General features: G+C 39.7%; 1 protein-coding gene and 1 non-coding gene across 2 annotated transcripts in view; both read right to left on the bottom strand.

The window, feature by feature from the left end:
* The window catches only part of LOC122556531 (protein KIBRA-like), a 159,670-nt gene that overhangs the window by 130,878 nt on the left and 10,195 nt on the right, over positions 1 to 18,597 (bottom strand). The window lies entirely within an intron of this gene.
* Positions 1,634 to 1,740, bottom strand: LOC122557002 (U6 spliceosomal RNA). The gene has a single exon (XR_006313730.2). It is a non-coding gene; the product is annotated as a U6 spliceosomal RNA (small nuclear RNA).

Here is an 18,597-nt window from a genome sequence, read left to right as displayed (position 1 = left end):
CCCTTTTTTAAGCACAGGATCAATTTTTAAATTTAAGTGCAACGTAGGATTTATTCCGAAGAAAATATAGAAAAACCAGTTGAAGTGTGACACCTGTGACAACACATTTTCTGCCAAGGCCTTAAAATGTGAGTTTGGTATGAGACCTGCTCGTCATATATAATCAGCAAATAGGTAACTTTGAAACAGATGCCATACTTAGAGGAGTTGATTACCTTAATTTGGAAGAGTGCTGTCTTGCTGAAGTGTATGGAGCTAAAGTAAGCTTTTACTTCAGTAGCATAAGATGGCAGGAATGGATATTTTTCTCTATTTAAGAGTCCACAGAATCGCTGTCCTTTGATTGACTTTCAGTTCAGTACTATTGTGCAGAGTAGTCATCTCTACGTCAACTCCACTGTTTTGTAAATTAAACACCTGATGGAACTCAGTAGCCAACCCACAATGTCTACTTGAAGAAATGGACTTGAGACAAATGTGATGATTTGTTCCATTCTAACCAATTCTTGATATTGTCTGTTGAATTCCTCTGCTGTTTTCCTCAGGTATACACAGAGGTTTTCTGGGTGAAACCATTTTATTGCTCATTGTTTTCCCCCGCAGGTATTTCCTTCAGATTTGGGAGGTGAAGCAGCACTTTTTTTTAAATTGGGAGGACCACAGACACAGTTACAATTTGAATATATTCACAGCACTGATCATTTGTGCCAAGTATATGTCCTTTCTTTGAAGTTCACAGTTCATCTGTTTTGACATTATGTCTGTGAGAAACTTAAAGTCAAACAACCATGCATTGTGTGACAGTTCAGTGCACTTCATTCCTCGATTAAAGAAAAGTAATGGTTTCAGGCATATCTAAAATCTCTGCAGGACTTCCCTCGGCTCAAGCACGTCACATCAGCATGGAGTATTAGTTCACCACAGGTAGCAGTGAGTTCATCGAATAAACCTTTAAACAAGTGGTGCTGAAGGGCTCTTGCCTGAATCAAATTCACATTCTTAGCGACAACTTTAATTCCTTTAGAAAGTCAACAATTCTACTCACTAGTGCTTTTTGGGGAACTACGCCATGATAGTTGAAACAAAAAGGGGAAATCAGAATCATTTCTGCAAAATGTAACGAAGCTCTCATTTGCAAGTAGCATGATTGGTGCACCATCAGTTGTGATGGAAACCAATCTCTTCACTGGAATTTTTTTGCAAGTACCATTTGAATTTGCTATAGATCTCCGCATCCCCTGCTCTCTCATTAAGGGGCAAAAGGGCTAGAAGATTCTCTTTAGTTGTTACATCCTTGAAACCCATTCACACAAAAGCAATGAGCTGGATTGTGTCAATCAAATCAATAGGTTCGTCGAATTGCAGTGCAAAGTTGTCCTTCAGATCCTGCTGTCGTTGCTGAAAGATGTCTTTGGACAAAGATTCACTTGTGTCGCTACTGTGGAATAACAAGTGAGATGCTCTGAATTGCCATTATCTTTTCTTTGTTCTTAAATTCTTTAAACAGAGTCATTGCTTCTCAAATTACTTCACCATCTGTGAATGATTTGTATTTCACCAGAAGATGGCAAAGGCGAAATTATGCTTTAGTATAGGCTTTCCCTTTTGCTGTTGGTTTAGAAAAAGTAGACAAAAAAAATGAATATAATTCATGAATTTGCATGTCAGCCTTGTGCAGGGACCATGCCAATCTTCTCTGTATCGTTCCAATTTTAGTATATGTGCTGCTGAAGCAAGCGCAGCCTGCAGCCTGCTTACTGAGCTTTGAAAATAGCCTTCATCTTGTCAGCTCTCTTTCTCTGAAATATAGTCTTCTCTTGAATAACATCTTTGAATTCACTGTGCAACACTGTGGTGCTATTCCAAATTCTTCATCTTGCTTATCAAAATACTTTTGTGACATACAAGACAAACAGTCATTGTTTAAAATTGTGAGCAGAAATTTATTTCCTCATTCCAAGGAAGCTTTACATTTTTGCTTTCTTTTTAGGTGGTCCAGGTTCATCACTCATTATTGTCGCTTCACCTTGTAGTTTTTGGCATCACTCTGGCCTTGACGTATATTCGCACTGGTTAACATCTTGATCCCGTGCCTCTGGAAGATCCAGAATGTTGCTGCCTGTTTTCACATGTGGAGACATAAAGATGTCACATGGTCTGTGGTTAATTTTTTTTCCTTGGGGTCGCTTGTCAGTTTGCGTTGCTTAGATATTGGTTGTGGGGTGCAGCAGCTTTCCTGTAACTTTTCCCACGCCCTGCACAGACCTATTAGATAAACAGCTGAGAAAGAAAAACTGCAGGTCCATAGAAAATGAGCAGAGGAGCAGATCTAGCTAAGCGGCTCTTTCAGAGAATGTGCATGGACATGATGAATAACTTACGTTTCCAATATTGTAATATGCTGGCTTCACACACAGTTCCAAATATATTTCTCACTTTTTGGCATTAAAAAAAACTTACTTAACCCTGCAATAATAGGCCATCTGGACCAAACTGAAACATTGTTCAACAAGCTGTCAAAGCTTGTTAAAAGTATGTAGTCTTCTCCAGCTCTATAGCTTCTGGTAAGACCAACCTGTCAATCGCAATGTGTTGGAGACCATTAACAGTCACCCACGCAAATGGAAATCTCAAATGGTTAGAAAACAACCTTGTAATGACTTCAATATATCCAATTCATGAGGTGCCTTTTATTTTCCCAACCGCACCCTGTTCTTTCCCTGCCCTTGGAACTCCCACCAGAGTTAGGACCAGAGGCAACAGCCAGTACACAGGCTCCAGCACCATTGTGTATTGCTGTCAAATTTTCATTCTACCCCAATTCAGAGCAGAAAAAAATAAAGTCTTTTTTTTGCATCAACAGAAATCAACATTGTTAAAAAAGTTAGTTAATAAGGACGATCGAGGGCAAGCCAGCAGACACGTCTGACAAACAAATACAGCAAATAAACAGTATATGAACCTAAACTAAAGAGGCTTCCTCAAGTTACCCAGCCTACTAATCGTATTAAAAACACTTGATGATCTGGATAGGTATCGAAACCCAAAGTTTCAATCTACCACTTAGGTACGCTGCATTTAATCTTGCATTCCCATTTAAGCTCATATGTTGTAAAATCAGGCATGTTCTGAGATAATTTATTGTTGACGATGGATCTTGGCAGATTGCAAATTCTCAGCTTCAGACAAGAAACTGGCATGAAATGATTTTTTTTAAAAACCATCTGAAGTTAACTGTACAAACAACAGACTAGACACTGTACAGAGACTGGGAAATATTCTGTACCAAGTCCTGGATTATTGTTATGGGCTATGGACACATATCTTCATTAAACCTTTGATCAAAGTAGATTGTCTCAGAAGTAGAGTTTTTTTAAAATCATTGGCTTTTTGAAAGTATGTACTGTAGCATTTTGCTAGTTTGCAATATAAACTCATACACACAGGTACAGAAATAAAATTTTTCATGTAATATGCAAGGTTATAAAAACTAGTGTAAATCCAATCAATCTAATGATGAATCATACAAGTGTATGCACCTTGTAGAATAAAGATTCAAAGACTTGCTCCATTTGAGCTTCCATTCATAGTTGAAGGAGGTGGCCGCTTGACTCTAAGTAAACTAACACCACAGGACTTACTATAGCACTATAAAAAAGAGAGTCCCGTGCCACAGAAGGACAAAGACAACTATGAAAGCGATTAGTCAAAGAATCCCCATAATGAATACAGCTACAATCAGCACCACTGGACAGTCAGGGCTCAGAGAAGCCTTAGAAAATACCAGGTGCAGCCAAGGTTCAAGGAAAGCCCAGGGAACCATTCGGTGCTGTTGAGGCTCAGAAGACATTTTTAGAATCTTAGAAAGTGGATGGCATTGACTCTGCAACTGGACTTTAGGACAAAGGTAACTCTTTTTAAAGGTAGTGCTCTGTTCAATGCGGCTAAAGACCTGGAGTGTGCCCAGAATCAGTGACAAAGTGCAGCCCTGGATTCCAGGAAACAAACAGTCTCAGGTGAAGAGACTGAACAAGTGGAAGATGAGGTCGTCTGTGTCAGAGCAGCTTCTGAGGGAACGTCAGAGACTGGGTCTTCAGTTGTAAAGAATTGAAATGGGAAAGAGAGTGTTAATGAGATTTTAAGAGTGGGTGACTATTTACAACTCTGTGGGTTGCTGACAAATTTGCGAGTTGAGCACATCTGTCATTCAACATGCAATGCAGTATGTTTGACTACAGTTTGTTTACTTAATTCACAATCTGCTTTTGTTAATTCTAGACGTTGAAGTATAAGATATATATTTTTAAGACAGTTTTCTGACTTTGTGTAGTAAACAAAGTTTTTTTTTCATTTTAAAATCATGGAATCTTGTGGTTTTATTCCAAGGACTTAGGATTTGAAATTTTGTCTACTTTAAATTTTAAGAAGTGTGACTAGTCCGTTTCCAGATCATAATAAATGTGGCAGTCTGATCCAGGATCATAAATGAAGTAATAATCTGTTCCAAGCTCTTTATGAATAATAATTCTGACTTTTGGATCTTGAAAAGTGGCCAGAGTCACCGTTGTGTATCCGAGAGGCAAAGGGCTACATGGACAGCACGTATATGTACGCGGTCACACAATAAATGAAAAGCATGCAGACGGATAAGTATGAGTGGCTACTATGAAGTTTAAGAAAACTAGACAGATAGTGCAGGAGCCACCTGAGTCTGTCATGTTTGCTAATCTGTATTGCTGAGGGTGCTGGTTCCTCAGGAGAGTGGAGCCACAGTCAAGCCCGCTGCACCGTGGGAAACTCAGCTGTACATGGAAGAAAGAAAGAAAATGAAAGTATTCGCTATAGGGGATTCCATAGTAAGGAGAATAGGCAAGCATTTCTGTGGCAGTCAACATGACTCCAGGATGACGTGTTGCTCCCTGGTCCCATTGTCAAGGATGCCATGAACTGCAGGAAATTCTTTGAAGCGCAGAATCCCTATACTGTGGAAGCAGGCCATTCAGCCAAGTGAGTCCATACCGACCCACCAAACAGTATCGCATCCAGATGCATCCCCTACCCTATCCCTGCATTTTCCTGTGGCTAACCCATCTAACCTGCACATCCCTTGACGCCATGGGCAATTTAGCATGGCCAATCCACCTAACCTGCACATCTTTGGACCATGGGAAGAAACTGGAGCACACAGATGAAACCCACACGAACATAGGGAGAATGTGCAAACTCCACACAGACAGTCGCCTGAGGCTGGAATTGAAGCTGGGTCTCTGGCACTGTGAGGCAACAGTGTTAACCACTGAGCCACCATGTCGCTATCCTTCTAGCGGAGAGGGCAATTAGCCAGAAGTCATGATCCACATTGTTATCAACGTAGGTAAGAGGAGGGATGAGGTCCTGAAAGTAGATTTCAGATGTTAGAAAGAAAATTAAAAAGCAAGACCTCAGCAGTGGTAATCTTGGGATTATTCCAAGTGAGATTTTACATGCGAGTGAACACAAGAACAGGTGGATTGATCAATTGAATGTGTGGCTGGAGAACTAGTGTAGGAGGGAGGCCATCAGATTTCTGAGGTTGTTCATTTTGAAGCATTCCTGAAGCTTGTTACCTGCCCTGTGCAACAGTTTAGGACATCAGCTCTGGACTGGTGAAGAACCATTTCTAACGGTCTACATAGTTATCAAGAACATAGCTAGGCCCAGAAAGGAAGTTCTTCTGAAAAAGTATAAGCAGCTAGGAGCTAAAAAGGGAAAAAAATTCATAGGCAATCTCTGGATTACAACCTGAGCCACAATTCTGCATTGTCCTTGCATATATCCTAGTCCGTCAGCTGTTTTACAGAAAGGCAATGTAACCCTCAAAAGAAGACCATCACATTTCCAAACGTTAGGTCATTAGATTGATCTATGTTTGTGGGAGTCAATGAACTTAATGTCATTGATAAGGAAACTTCTAAAGACCATAACTTGGGACAAAATCACTAGTGATTTGCAAAACATTGGCCAAAAATTTGTAAATACAGAGCTCTGCCATCATCTCTTTCAGGATGGCTGTCCAAGAAACTCCATTCTTCCAGCCTACTAGACGTATTGGAAGGATATACACATTGACAATCAATCTGTTTGATCACATTGTAAGCACACCTTCCACGGACACTAGTCCCAACATGGGTCTCAAACTCAGAGCTTCTGACTCAGAAAAAGGAGCGCTATCAAACATGATATGAGATCTCCAATTATCACATAAGGCTCAATATTCTGTATTAGTCAGAGTGAACAAGGAATCATTGATTTTTAAAAGAAAGAGAAAACACAACCAGCAGTGTAGTGTATAGAATCAGTACAGCGGGCATTTGCTCTTTTATTCTTTCAGGTTCGCTGGATGCTTCTCCTTTGCTGCAGATCTTGTAGGAGCCAGCACAAATCAGAGAACATTTACTTGACAATGCAAAATCTGTACATGTATTGTTCTTCAATTAATGTACTTAACATGTCAGTGGTACTAAAACTCTGCCAGTTGTCTAAGTTCTGATGATCTGTCCCTCATGTTCCAGGCCATACTCTCTTTTTATCCACGTAATCTTTGCTCCATTCAGTGCTTAGAAACAAAGTCTTTACTGCACGTATATGAAGCAATTTTCACTCAAAGTTTCTGACAATGTAATTTAGCCTGCTTCCACTTGGTTCTTCATTTAACCTTACTAATCATCCTAGGTTTTCAACTCCAATTTCAAATAAGTGAGAAATTAGCAATAGTGTATAAATTAAATAAATCCTCAATAAATTTGTATAGTATCCTGTTAAATAATGTAAAAATGTTAAAAAAAGGTCATCACTATGTCAATATGTTAGACTCATTAATTGCCTGAAACAATTTTAGGAGGATGAGTAAAATGTTCTAGTTCACTTCAATAGCACCACTGTGTATAAAATTTCATTTTTTGTATGATCAGCACATAGAACATAAAAAAGTACAGCAAAGAACAGGCCCTTCGGCCCTTGTGCCGAGGATTATTCCTAATCTGAAATAAAATAACCTAATCTACACACCCCTCAATTCATTGCTGTTCATGTGAATGTCCAACAGTCGCTTAAGTGTCCCTAATAACTCTGTTTCTACCACCACCGCTGGCAACACATTCCATGCATTCATAACTCTCTGTGTAAAGAACCTACCTCTGACGTCTCCTCTATACCTTCCTCCTAATATCTTAAAGCTATGACCCCTCGTGCCAGTCAATCCTGCCCTGGGAAAAAGACTCTGGCCATTTACTCTATCCATGCCTCTCATTACCTTGTATACCTCGATCAGGTCACCTCTGTTCCTCCTTCTCTCCAGCAAGAAAAGTCTGAGCTTAGTCAACTTCTGTTCATAAGACAAGCCCTCCAGTCCAGGCAGCATCCTGGCAAACCTTCTTTGCACCCTGTCCAAAGCCTCTGTATCTTTCCTATAATAGGGTGACCAGAACTGGACACAAAATTCCAAGTGTGGTCTCGCCAGGGTCTTGTAGAGCTATAAGTAGCACTAATATGCACAGCAAATTAAAATGTAAAATAAACACCCAATCTCAGAGGTTATTAAGTGAGAACCCCCAGTAGAATTAAAGTCAACTGACTAACATACTTCATCAAAGCTGTAAAAACTAAACTGAAAACAAAAAATGCTGGAGATCACAGCAGGTCAGGTAGCATCCATGGAGACAATCATCTTGACTACTAGCTGCTTAAATTATAATAGTTCTGAGTTTTGGCATCAAAAGGGAAGATGAAATACAAAACAAAAACAATTAATGTTCAGCACATTACAATCTTCTCCATTATCATTCAACTTGTGTGCACAATGTATGGTTTTTCACAAAATGAATTTAGAACAAGAAATTTGTCCATTTGTATAGTTCAATAAAAACGAATGCACAAGTGGAAATATTAGTACCATATCCAAAAGCATTAAAAAAATTGAATCTATGGTACAACTTTGAAGTATTTTGTGTTTTAACATTTCAATGTTAGTATCATGCTGTTCAAAATTAATTGTAATGGATAAAAGTGCATTCTAATGATCTACTTTAATGAATAGTAATGGAGTTATTAGCCCTGGAGGTTAAGTGATTGCTTATCCTATCACACAAACACAGAACAATCTCAGAAAAGTGTGATTAATAGGATTCTCAGAGATGATTGGAACAGCATTATACAGTCAATAAATCTCACATGGTTCTCTTAAGACAGATCAGACATGCTTCATTTCATGGCATTAAAATCTGAAATCTCTTCAGCAAAATTACTTTCACAGCCACAACATCAGTAGTAGTCAACTGTATACTTCACTAAATTCTAGAGGGAGCATCAGCAGTCAAATGTTGCATCAAAAAATTATATTTTTATGCACACACAAGCCTCCCACATTCTTCTCCAAACATAAATTTAAAATATTAAGTCAGCTTAATGAATGCGAAGCAATTGGCTTAAACTCAGAATTGAACTATACAGCATTGTCTGGAAGTAATTGAACACCTCAATGCTGATCCAAAGTGTTGTAATTATTTTCTCGATAAACCTGCTGAACATTGAAGTTCTTTGTCCACTGGCAGCTTTACTTCCTGTACGAACATATTTATTATTTGTAAATTCATAAATGGCTCCAACTTGCATCTCCTCCCAACACTTTGACTGCAATAAGATCTGGTCTTTGTTCACTTTTCCCATCTCTTTTGAACTGGTCTAATTTGAAGGAAGAATGATACTTAAAACTTTGATTTATACTCTATCAACAGATCAGTACATTGATATTTTGTTACACCAAAGTTGGAGATGTGCTCTGTTTATTTCTAGTCCCACTCCTCCACTGGTCACAACAAATTTTAAATTTAACTCAGTTAGTGATATGGCCAATTCTTTGTCTCAGGCTGTCAAGTTAACAAAGAACAAGTCAGCCAGCTTTAGTCAATGAACAGCTGGTTTATTACCAAAAACAAACTTATTCAAGTAAAGATGCAAAGATAATTAACATTTATATAAACACATATACACAAAGCTAACTTATATACACAAGCAAGTCTGAGGAGAAATTTTAAAAAATGAAAATGCTGCAGAATGTTAACTCTAAGGTATTTTGGCCAAGTAATAATTAATTCATAAAAAAATCATAAGTCAAATTATGTCCCAAATGGTATTCTAATTCCAAAGGTATTCTGTGCAAACAAGCTACTGGCAATGGGGTACTTTCATGGGACAACTGTAGCCTGCAGAATTGTGTTTTCTGGAGCAGGTAACTTTCAATAGGTGTTTAGCTCACACACACGGCTGAAAATTGCAAAGAATGGGATAGTAATGGGCTGTTGCTCTTCACGAGGTCAAATCAGGAGGTCAAAAATGCAATGATTTCAGAGAGCATAAAAAATAGGCCACATTACCTCTCCCTCCAAATTTGGCAGACTGAATGATTCCATCCACACTCCCTGCTCCATGCGGATGCAATAATTGTTGCTAAAAAAAAAGTGGAGTATGACAGCAAAGTGTCCTTTACTTAAGTATATTTATATGGGTTCACAAAATAGTTAAAAAATATTTAGAACATATCAGTTCATCACAATAATACATCACTAAAAAGAAGTTTTAGATTCAATTTTTGATCAGTGTTGAAAGAATTAATCTCACAGAGTGACAAGGTCATTTCATTAATCTTGGTGTTTACAAGTAAGAAAGTAAAATTGGCCAGAGGTCACACGTCAGATTGCTGGAAATGTTTGTTTTGAAAATCAGGTGCGCCCTCTGTTTTGCGAGAAAATATCAGATATAATTTCTATCTCAACTTTTCCAAAATGGTGTCACCTGGTATAAACAAAATTAATTCAACAGTAACCTGTCAAGTAAAATATACACTTTATATGCAGTCATAGAGATGTATAGCACGGAAACAGATTTTTTGATCCAACTTGACCATGCCGAGATATCCAAAGTAAATCTAGCTCCATTTGCCAACACCCAGCCCATATCTCTCCAAACCCTTCCGATTCACATACCCATCCAGATGCCTTTTAAATGTTGTCATTGTACCAGCCTCCACCACTTCCTCAGGCATCTCATTACATACACACACTACACTCTGCCCGAAAAAGTTGCCCCTTAGGTCCCTTTTATATCTTTCCTCTCACCCCAAACCTATGCCCTCTAGTTCTGGACTCCCCCATCCCAGGGAAAATACTTTGTGTATTTATTCTATCCGTGCCTCTCATGATTTTATAAAGCTCTATAAGGTCACCCCTCAGCCTCCGACGCTCCAGGGAAAACAGCCCCAGCCGATTCAGCCTTTCCCGACAGCTCAAATCCTCACTCTGTCAGCATCTTTGTAAATATTTTCTGAACCCTTTCAAGCTTCACAACATCCTTCCGATAGGAAGGAGGCCAGAATTGCACACAATATTCCAAAAGAGGCTTAAACAACACCCGGTACAGCCACAACATGACCTCCAACTTCTATAATCAATACTCTGAACAATAAAGGAAAGCATACCAAACGCCAAATATGAACACTTTTCCAGATAGAGTCATAGAGATGTACGGCATGGAAGTAGACCCTTCGGTCCAACTTGTCCATGCTGACCAGATATCCCAACCCAATCTAGTCCCACTTGCCAGCACCTGGCTCATATCCCTCCAAACCCTTCCTATTCATATATCTATCCAGATGCCTTTTAAATGTTATACTTGCACTAGCCTCCACCACTTCCTCTGGCAGCTCATTCCATACACTTATTATCCTCTGCATGAAAATGTTGCCCCGTAGGTCTCTTTTATATCTTTCCCCTCTCAACCTAAACCTATGCCCTCTAGTTCTGGACTCCCCCAATCCAGGGAAAAGACTTTGTCTATTTATTCTATCCATGCCCCCCATGAGTTTGTAAACCTCTATAAGGTCACCCATCAGCCTCCTACGCTCCAGGGAAAACAGCCCTAGCGTATTCAACCTCTCCCTATATCTCAAAATCCTCCAACGTTGAACCCTTTCAAGTTTCACAACATCTTTCCGATAGGAATGAGACCAAAATTGCATGCAATATTCCGACAGTGGCGTCACCAATGTTCTGTACATCCGCAACATGACCTCCCAACTCCTATACTCAATATTCTGACCAATAAAGGAAAGCATACCAAACGCTTTCTTCACAGTCCTATCTACCTGCAACTCCACTTTCAAGGAGCTATGAACCTGCACTCTAAGGTCTCTTTGTTCAGCAACACTCCTAAGGACCTTACCATTAAGTATTTAAGTGCTGCTCAGATTTGCTTTTCCAAAATGCAACACCTCACATTTATCTAAATCCATCTTTCACTTCTCAGCCCATTGACCCATCTGATCAAGATCCCGTTGTAATCTGAGGTAACCTTCTTCGCTATCCACTACACCTCCAATTTTGGTGTCATCTGCAAACTTACTAACTATATCTCTTATGCTCCCATCCAAATCATTTATATAAATGATGAAAAGTAGTTGACCCAGCACCGATCCTTGTGGCATTCCACTGGTCACAGGCCTCCAATCTGAAAAACAACCCTCCACCACCACTCTGTTGATGTTGCTATCTATTTTCCCACATTCTCTATCTTCCATATCCTTCTCCACAGTAAATACTGATGCAAAATACTCATTTAGTATCTTACCCATCTTCTGAGGATCCACATATAGGTGGCCTTGCTGATATTTAAGGGGTGAAAATGTGTTGCTGGAACAGCGCAGCAGGTCAGGCAGCATCCAGGGAACAGGAGAATCGACGTTTCGGGTATAAGCCCTTCTTCAGGAAGGGCTTATGCCCGAAACGTCGATTCTCCTGTTCCCTGGGTGCTACCTGACCTGCTGCACTGTTCCAGCAACACATTTTCAGCTCTGATCTCCAGCATCTGCAGACCTCACTTTCTCCTCTGATATTTAAGGGGCTCCATTCTCTCAGTGGTAACCCTTTTGTTCCTAATGTATTGATAAAATCCTTGTGGATTTTCCTTAATCCTATTTACCAAAGCTATCTCATGTCCCTTTTTTGCCCTTCTGATTTCCCTCTTAAGTATTCTCCTACTACCTTTATACTCTTCGAAGCATTCACTCGATCTCTGCTGTCTGTACCTGACATATGCTTCCTTCTTTTTCTTGATCAAAACCTCAATTGTTCTAATCATCCAGCATTCCCTACATCTACCAGTCTTGCACTTCCACCCTTAACAGGAACATACTGTCCCTGGACTCTTGCTATCTCATTTTTGAAGACTTCCCATTTTCCTGCTATCTTTCTACCAGCAAACATCCACCCCAATCAATTTTTCAAAGTTCTTGCTTAATACTGTCAAAATTGACCTTCACCCAATTTAGAAATTTAACTTTTAGACTGAATCTATCCTTTTCCATCATTATTATAAAACTAATAGAATAATGGTCGCTGGCCCCAAAGTGCTCCCCCACTGACATCTCAGTCACCTGCCCTGCCTTATTTCCCAAGAATAGGTCAGGCTTTGCACCTTCTCTGGTAGGTACATCCACATAATGAATCAGAAAATTTTCTTATCCACACTTAAATTCCTCTTCATCACAGCCAACCTAGTCTATATTTGGAAAGTTAAAATCCCTTACCATAACTACCGTATTATTCTTACACATAACAGGAGATCTCAGTTATGTGTAAGAATAATACGGTAGTTATTCCTTACAAATTTGTTTCTCAATTTCCTGCTGACTACTGGGGAGTCGACAGTACAATCCCAAAAAGGTGATCATCCCTTTCTTATTTCTCAGTTTCACCCAAATAACTTCCCTGGACATATTCTCAAGAATATCCTCCCTAATTACAGCTGTAATGTTAACACTCAAAGATGCCACTCTCCCTCCTCTCTTGCCCCACCTCCCCTTTCTATTCTTCCTGTAGCATTTGTACCCTGGAACATTCCTGCCCATCCTTGAGCCACGTCTCTGTAATTGCTAAGATATCTCAGTCCCATGTTCCCAGCCATGCCCTGAAATCATCTGCTTTACCTGTTAGGCTTATTGCATTGAAAATAAATGCAGTTTAACTTATCAGTCCTACCTAGGTCTCTGCTTTGTTCTGCCTGCCCTGACTGTTTGACTTGCTCCTTTTCCCAACTGTACCAGTCTCAGATTGATCTCTTTCCTCACTATCTTCCTGGGTCCCATCCTCTCCTTACTAATTTAAATCATCCCAAGTAGCTCTCGCAAACCTCCCTGCCAGTATATTAGTCACTTTCCAATTCAGGTGCATTCCGTCCTTCAGGTTACTTCTACTCCAGAAGAGATTCCAATGATCCAAAAAGTGAAGCCTTTTCCCCTGTACCAGCTCCTCAGCCATGCATTCATTTGCTCCATCCTCCTATTCCTATCCGCACTAGCTCATGGCACTGGAAGTAATCCAGATGTCCTTCAGGACCTCCTTTTTAAATTCCTGCCTAAGTTACTATATGCTCTCCTCAGAATCTTATCCTTTTCTCTTTCTAAGTTGTTAGTTCCGATATGTACAACCACCTCCTGCTAGTCCCTCTCCCCTTTGTGAATATTCTGCACCTCCTTCAAGATATCCTTGATCCTGGCACCAGGGAGGCAACACATCATAGTCATAGAGATGTACAGCATGGAAACAGACACTTCGGTCCAACCAGTCCATGCCGACCAGATATCCCAGCCCAATCTAGTCCCACCTGCCAGCACCCGGCCCATATCCCTCCAAACCCTTCCTATTCATATACCTATCCAAATGCCTCTTAAATGTTGCAATTGTACCAGCCTCCACTACATCCTCTGGCAGCTCATTCCATACACGTACCACCCTCTGCATGAAAACGTTGCCTCTTAGGTCTCTTTTATATCTTTCCCCTCTCACCCTAAACCTATGCCCTCTAGTTCTGGACTCCCCGACCCCAAGGAAAAGACTTTGTCTATTTATCCTATCCATGCCCCTCATAATTTTGTAAACCTCTATATGGTCACCCCTCAGCCTCCGACGCTCCAGGGAAAGCAGCCCCAGCCTGTTCAGCCTCTCCGTGTAGCTCAGATCCTCCAACCCTGGCAATACCCTTGTAAATCTTTTTGGAACCCTTTCAAGTTTCACAACATCTTTCTGATGTCTTGCTGTCGGGCTCAGAAATGTTGTCTGTGCCTCTGACTGGGCAATCCCCTATCAGTATCAACTGCTTAGAACCTGACATACCCTTCATTACATGACAGCCAATCTCAATACTAGAAACCTGGCTATTTGTGCTACATTCCCCTGACAGCACATCACCCAACAGCTCTCCCCCTCCCCCCACTCCACATTTTTCCAAATTGGCATGCATGTTTGAGATGGAGACAGCCACTGGAGACTCCTGCATGACCAGCCTCTCTCTCCTATCTTTCCTGGCAGTAACCCATCTATCCTGAATTGAATTGAATTGAATTTATTGTCACGTGTACTGAGGCACAGTGAAAAGCTTTGTCTTGCAAGCAATACAGGGTCAGAGTTAAGTAGCATAAATAAATAAATAGGTAAACAGCAGCAAAAAACAAAAACACAGGTACAGGCGAACGTTAAGAGTTTGAGAGTCTATTCAGCATTCTAACAACAGTAAGGTAGAAACTATTTCAAAACTGGCTGGTGCGTGTGTTCAGGTTTCTGTACCTTCTCCCCGATGGTAGAGGTTTTAGAAAAACATTGCTAGGGTGGGATGGATCTTTGAGAATGCTGGCGGCCTTTCCTTAACAGCGGGCCTGTTAAATGGATTCTACAGGTGGAAGGTTGGCCTTTGTGACTGTCCAGGCCGAGTTCACCACTCTGTAACCATCTCCGCTCGTGAATTGCCATTATCCGACTATATCTGTTGTTTTTCTCCCTTCCTACAGCAGATTTCCATCAAATCTCCTAGCTTCTGTAAATTCCTCATTGCCACTCAACATCAATCCTTGCAATCTGATAGGATTCGCAACCAAACACACTTCCTGCAAATGCAATCATCAGTAACATAGAAATTCTCCCTAATCTCCCACACCCGAGAGGAAGAGCACATCACTCTACTGAAGGCCATCTTTGCACCTTAACTATCTACAGATGCAGAAATTAGCAGTCTTACTGCTCTAAAAAACAGCCCTCCAGGTCAACTTAGTATTTACGCTTTAGATTTGTAAAGTTTAATTAAGAGATAGATCTCAATAAAACCTATAATCAAAAAAAGAATCCACTCTATTCACTATTGTTGCTTTACAAAATAAACAGTAAAATTACACTTTAAAAAGCCACTTAGCTGCTCCCCTGCTGTGAACTCCCCCCCACAGGTTACTACTCCAAGGTCAACTGTGAACTTGGCTGTTTGTTAATTTTTCTTAGTCAAACTCCAAAGTCCAGACATTCTTGAAAGCTAACAGCAGAAGCAATAGCTATGCAGATTCATCGTTGGATGTGACATCAGTGTAGGTTTCTTTCTCCATTTGAATTACTTCCAATGTGATCAATACCTTTGTCAGTCTTCCTCCTTTTTTAAAGTGCCTTGTTTTAACATTCTTTCTCCCCAAAGTTCCAAAACAATGCAACACCTTCTCGAACAGTAATTACTGCTACTAGAATTTGAGGAAATGAGCTCCAACACTGAAAACACCTCAAAAAAAGCGAGCAGCTCTTACAGCCACAATTTTTCCCATCCTCAATCTACACTTTCAAAAGCACAATGACAATTCAGAACCTTCCTGTTGTCTCTTGTTTCAAACATCTGGCACTCTCTGCCTATTCTGATATTTCCAATTACATCAGAGTATATGTTCATTGCTTCCTCTACAGATTAGTCTAAACCAGAAAGCATTTATCAGGCCTTGCAGTTCAATTATGGAAGTGCTTTCTAAACGTTTTCCTGCTGTGACCTCATTTTGAGGGTTGAAAATTGTTGCATTCCCTCAGTGAGATCTGTGGGAGATGGATGGGAGTGTGTGTGTGTCTGTTGCTGCTACTGTTTGAGAAAGAGTATAGCCTTAATAAATTGGTCAAACCTCTTCCACAGCCATTATTGCCTTGTAACTCATGACACCAGAATTTCAGTTACCAACTCCACTTGGAATCTCAACCAATACTTTTGGATTCCTAGACTTAAAGTATTAGACAACTTTTAAATTCATAATTTGGAGACGCTGGCGTTGGACTGAGGTGTACAAAGTTAAAAATCACAACACCAGGTTATAGTCCAACAGGTTTATTTGGAAATACTAGCTTTCGGAGCGCTGCTCCTTCATCAGGTGATTGCGTATTCTCCACAATCACCTGATGAAGGAGCAGTGCTCCGAAAGCTAGTGTTTCCAAATAAACCTGTTGGACTATAACCTGGTGTTGTGTAATCTTTTAAATTATAATACATAATCTAAGATAACATGAATTGCTGAAGTGTTAACTAATACACCACTGAAATTTCAACTTTTGGCACCCTGTTAAGAGGAACACAACATTCGTCACATTCCACTGCTTTAACAAACTTGAAGCCTATTATTTATATTGTCCTAGCTCTGCAAATATGCTTATACTAATCATAAGATCATTCTGGGTGTTCTGCATTCCAAGCATACTTGCATTGCATGCCTAGTTTATTACTTTGTTCATACAGAGACACATTTCTGACTCTCACTTAGATAATCGGAGAGGAGTGTCAACAGGTTATTTAGTTAGCACAATTCCTTATATTTAGCAATATATTTTAAGACAAATCGTTATTGACAGTAATACAAAATGAACTGACTCCGTCAAAAATAATCATTTGCTCAGAAACGTGTATGATATTCAATGTGCTATTAATCAATAGATTTTCTAAACATCTTTTATTTCTTCCTTCCCCTGTAACACTGCTAGATTCAATAATGAGATTTGAAATACTGTAGCTAGAGTTCGGTGACAGCACAGGTGGAGAGCTGTTAATAAAGCAAACTGTATTTTAGGCTTCCTGAACAAGGGCAGAGTTCAAGTGCATCGAGATGATGATAAACTTAGATAAGATATTGATTAGACTGCAGCTGGAGTACGGTGTACAGTTCTTGTATCACAATATAGAAATGACTTGAATGCATTGGAGAGCACAAAAGAGGGTTACAAGAATAGCTCCAGACACTTAAATTTTGTGGAAAGACTGAAGAATTTGGGACTGTTTTCATTGGAAAGGACAAGGCCAAGAGGAGATGTGATAATTTACAAAACCATGTGGAGTCTGAACAGAGTGGGTAGAGAGAAACTGTTCCCACTCTCAAATGAATCAAGGACCAGTTTTAATTTATTTCGCAAAAGAAGTAAATGCGAGGTGAGAAAAAATGTTGTGACATTGAGTAGTTAAGGTATAGAATATACTGTCTGGTGGTATGGTGGAGACAGATTCAATTGAGGTATTCAAAAGGGCATTGCATGGTTATTTAAATGAAAACAATGTGCAAGGTTACAGGAAATGGCAGAGGATTGGCACAAAGTTAAAACACTCAGAAGGCCAGTGCAGACACAATGGGATGACTGGCCTACTTTTAAACCACAACAATTCTGTGATTCTTTGCTTGACCTCCTTCGGTATTCTAGGATGTAGGTCATTAGAACTCAAATACTTTGCATTTTCATGTTATACTGTTTTCAGAACTGGTTCCTTCTCTATAATTATCATATCTGACTGCTCCGCTTCCTCCTCCTGCATTCTTAGATTTCTCTATCATTTCTTTGTGAATGCAAAGATTAATTTAATGTAGCCACTAAGCCCTTCAATCTCCATCAGGCTTTATTCTTTGCTATTAGTCTTGGCCATGAACTATTCTTTTACTTTTGATTTGTTTGTTAAGATTCTTTACTATTTCCATTTATGCCAGGTATTTGTTAAAATTTCTTGATTCCCAATTATTTTGATTTCCATCAGCAAAAAATACTGCTAACTAATATTTTTTGATGGTGACTTCAGGAAACTCTTCTGAAAGGAATTGTAACAAGCTTCATTTTTACTGAAAAGATTGTATTTTATAAAGCAAACTGTGAAATAAAAAAGAACCCGCAAGGCAAAACATTCATACTTAATAAAGCTATGTTTACAATAGGTAAATTTTTAGATGCCATTAATGGAATAAAGTTAATGTTCACTCAAGAATACACGTTAATTGAAAACCAGCACAGAATTATAAAAGGTTAATGGTACTTAAGGGAACAGTCTATTGATCACAGATCCCATCAACCAGAGTGGAGCGAAATAATTGGTTGAACACCCATGTCAGTTCCATTTTCACACTCCTATTCTCACCTATTTTTCTCTCTCTTGCTCTATCAGAACCACAATATGGTTGCCTTCATTCTCACTTTCAAACACAGAAAGCCCCACAATTGATCATCCTTCACCAGTTCTTAGACTCACAGAATCCTTATAGTGCAGAAAGAGACCATTCAGCCCATCGACTCTCCAAAGTCCATCTCAGCCCAGACCCAGCCCCTCCACCAAATTCCTCATATCCCTACATTTACACTAATCCACCGAGCCTGCACATCCCTGGACACTTTGGGGCAATTTATCATGGCCAATCCACCTAGCCTTAACATCTTTAGACTGTGGGAGGAACCCTGAATATCCGGTAGAAAT

Source organism: Chiloscyllium plagiosum, unplaced genomic scaffold (assembly GCF_037043375.1).
Source record: "Chiloscyllium plagiosum isolate Xiang-an unplaced genomic scaffold, Cpla_swu_hap1 HiC_scaffold_16, whole genome shotgun sequence".
Taxonomy (NCBI): Eukaryota; Metazoa; Chordata; class Chondrichthyes; order Orectolobiformes; family Hemiscylliidae; genus Chiloscyllium; species Chiloscyllium plagiosum.
Note: the sequence above shows the minus strand (reverse complement) of the source record. Positions and strands in the feature narration are given on the sequence as shown.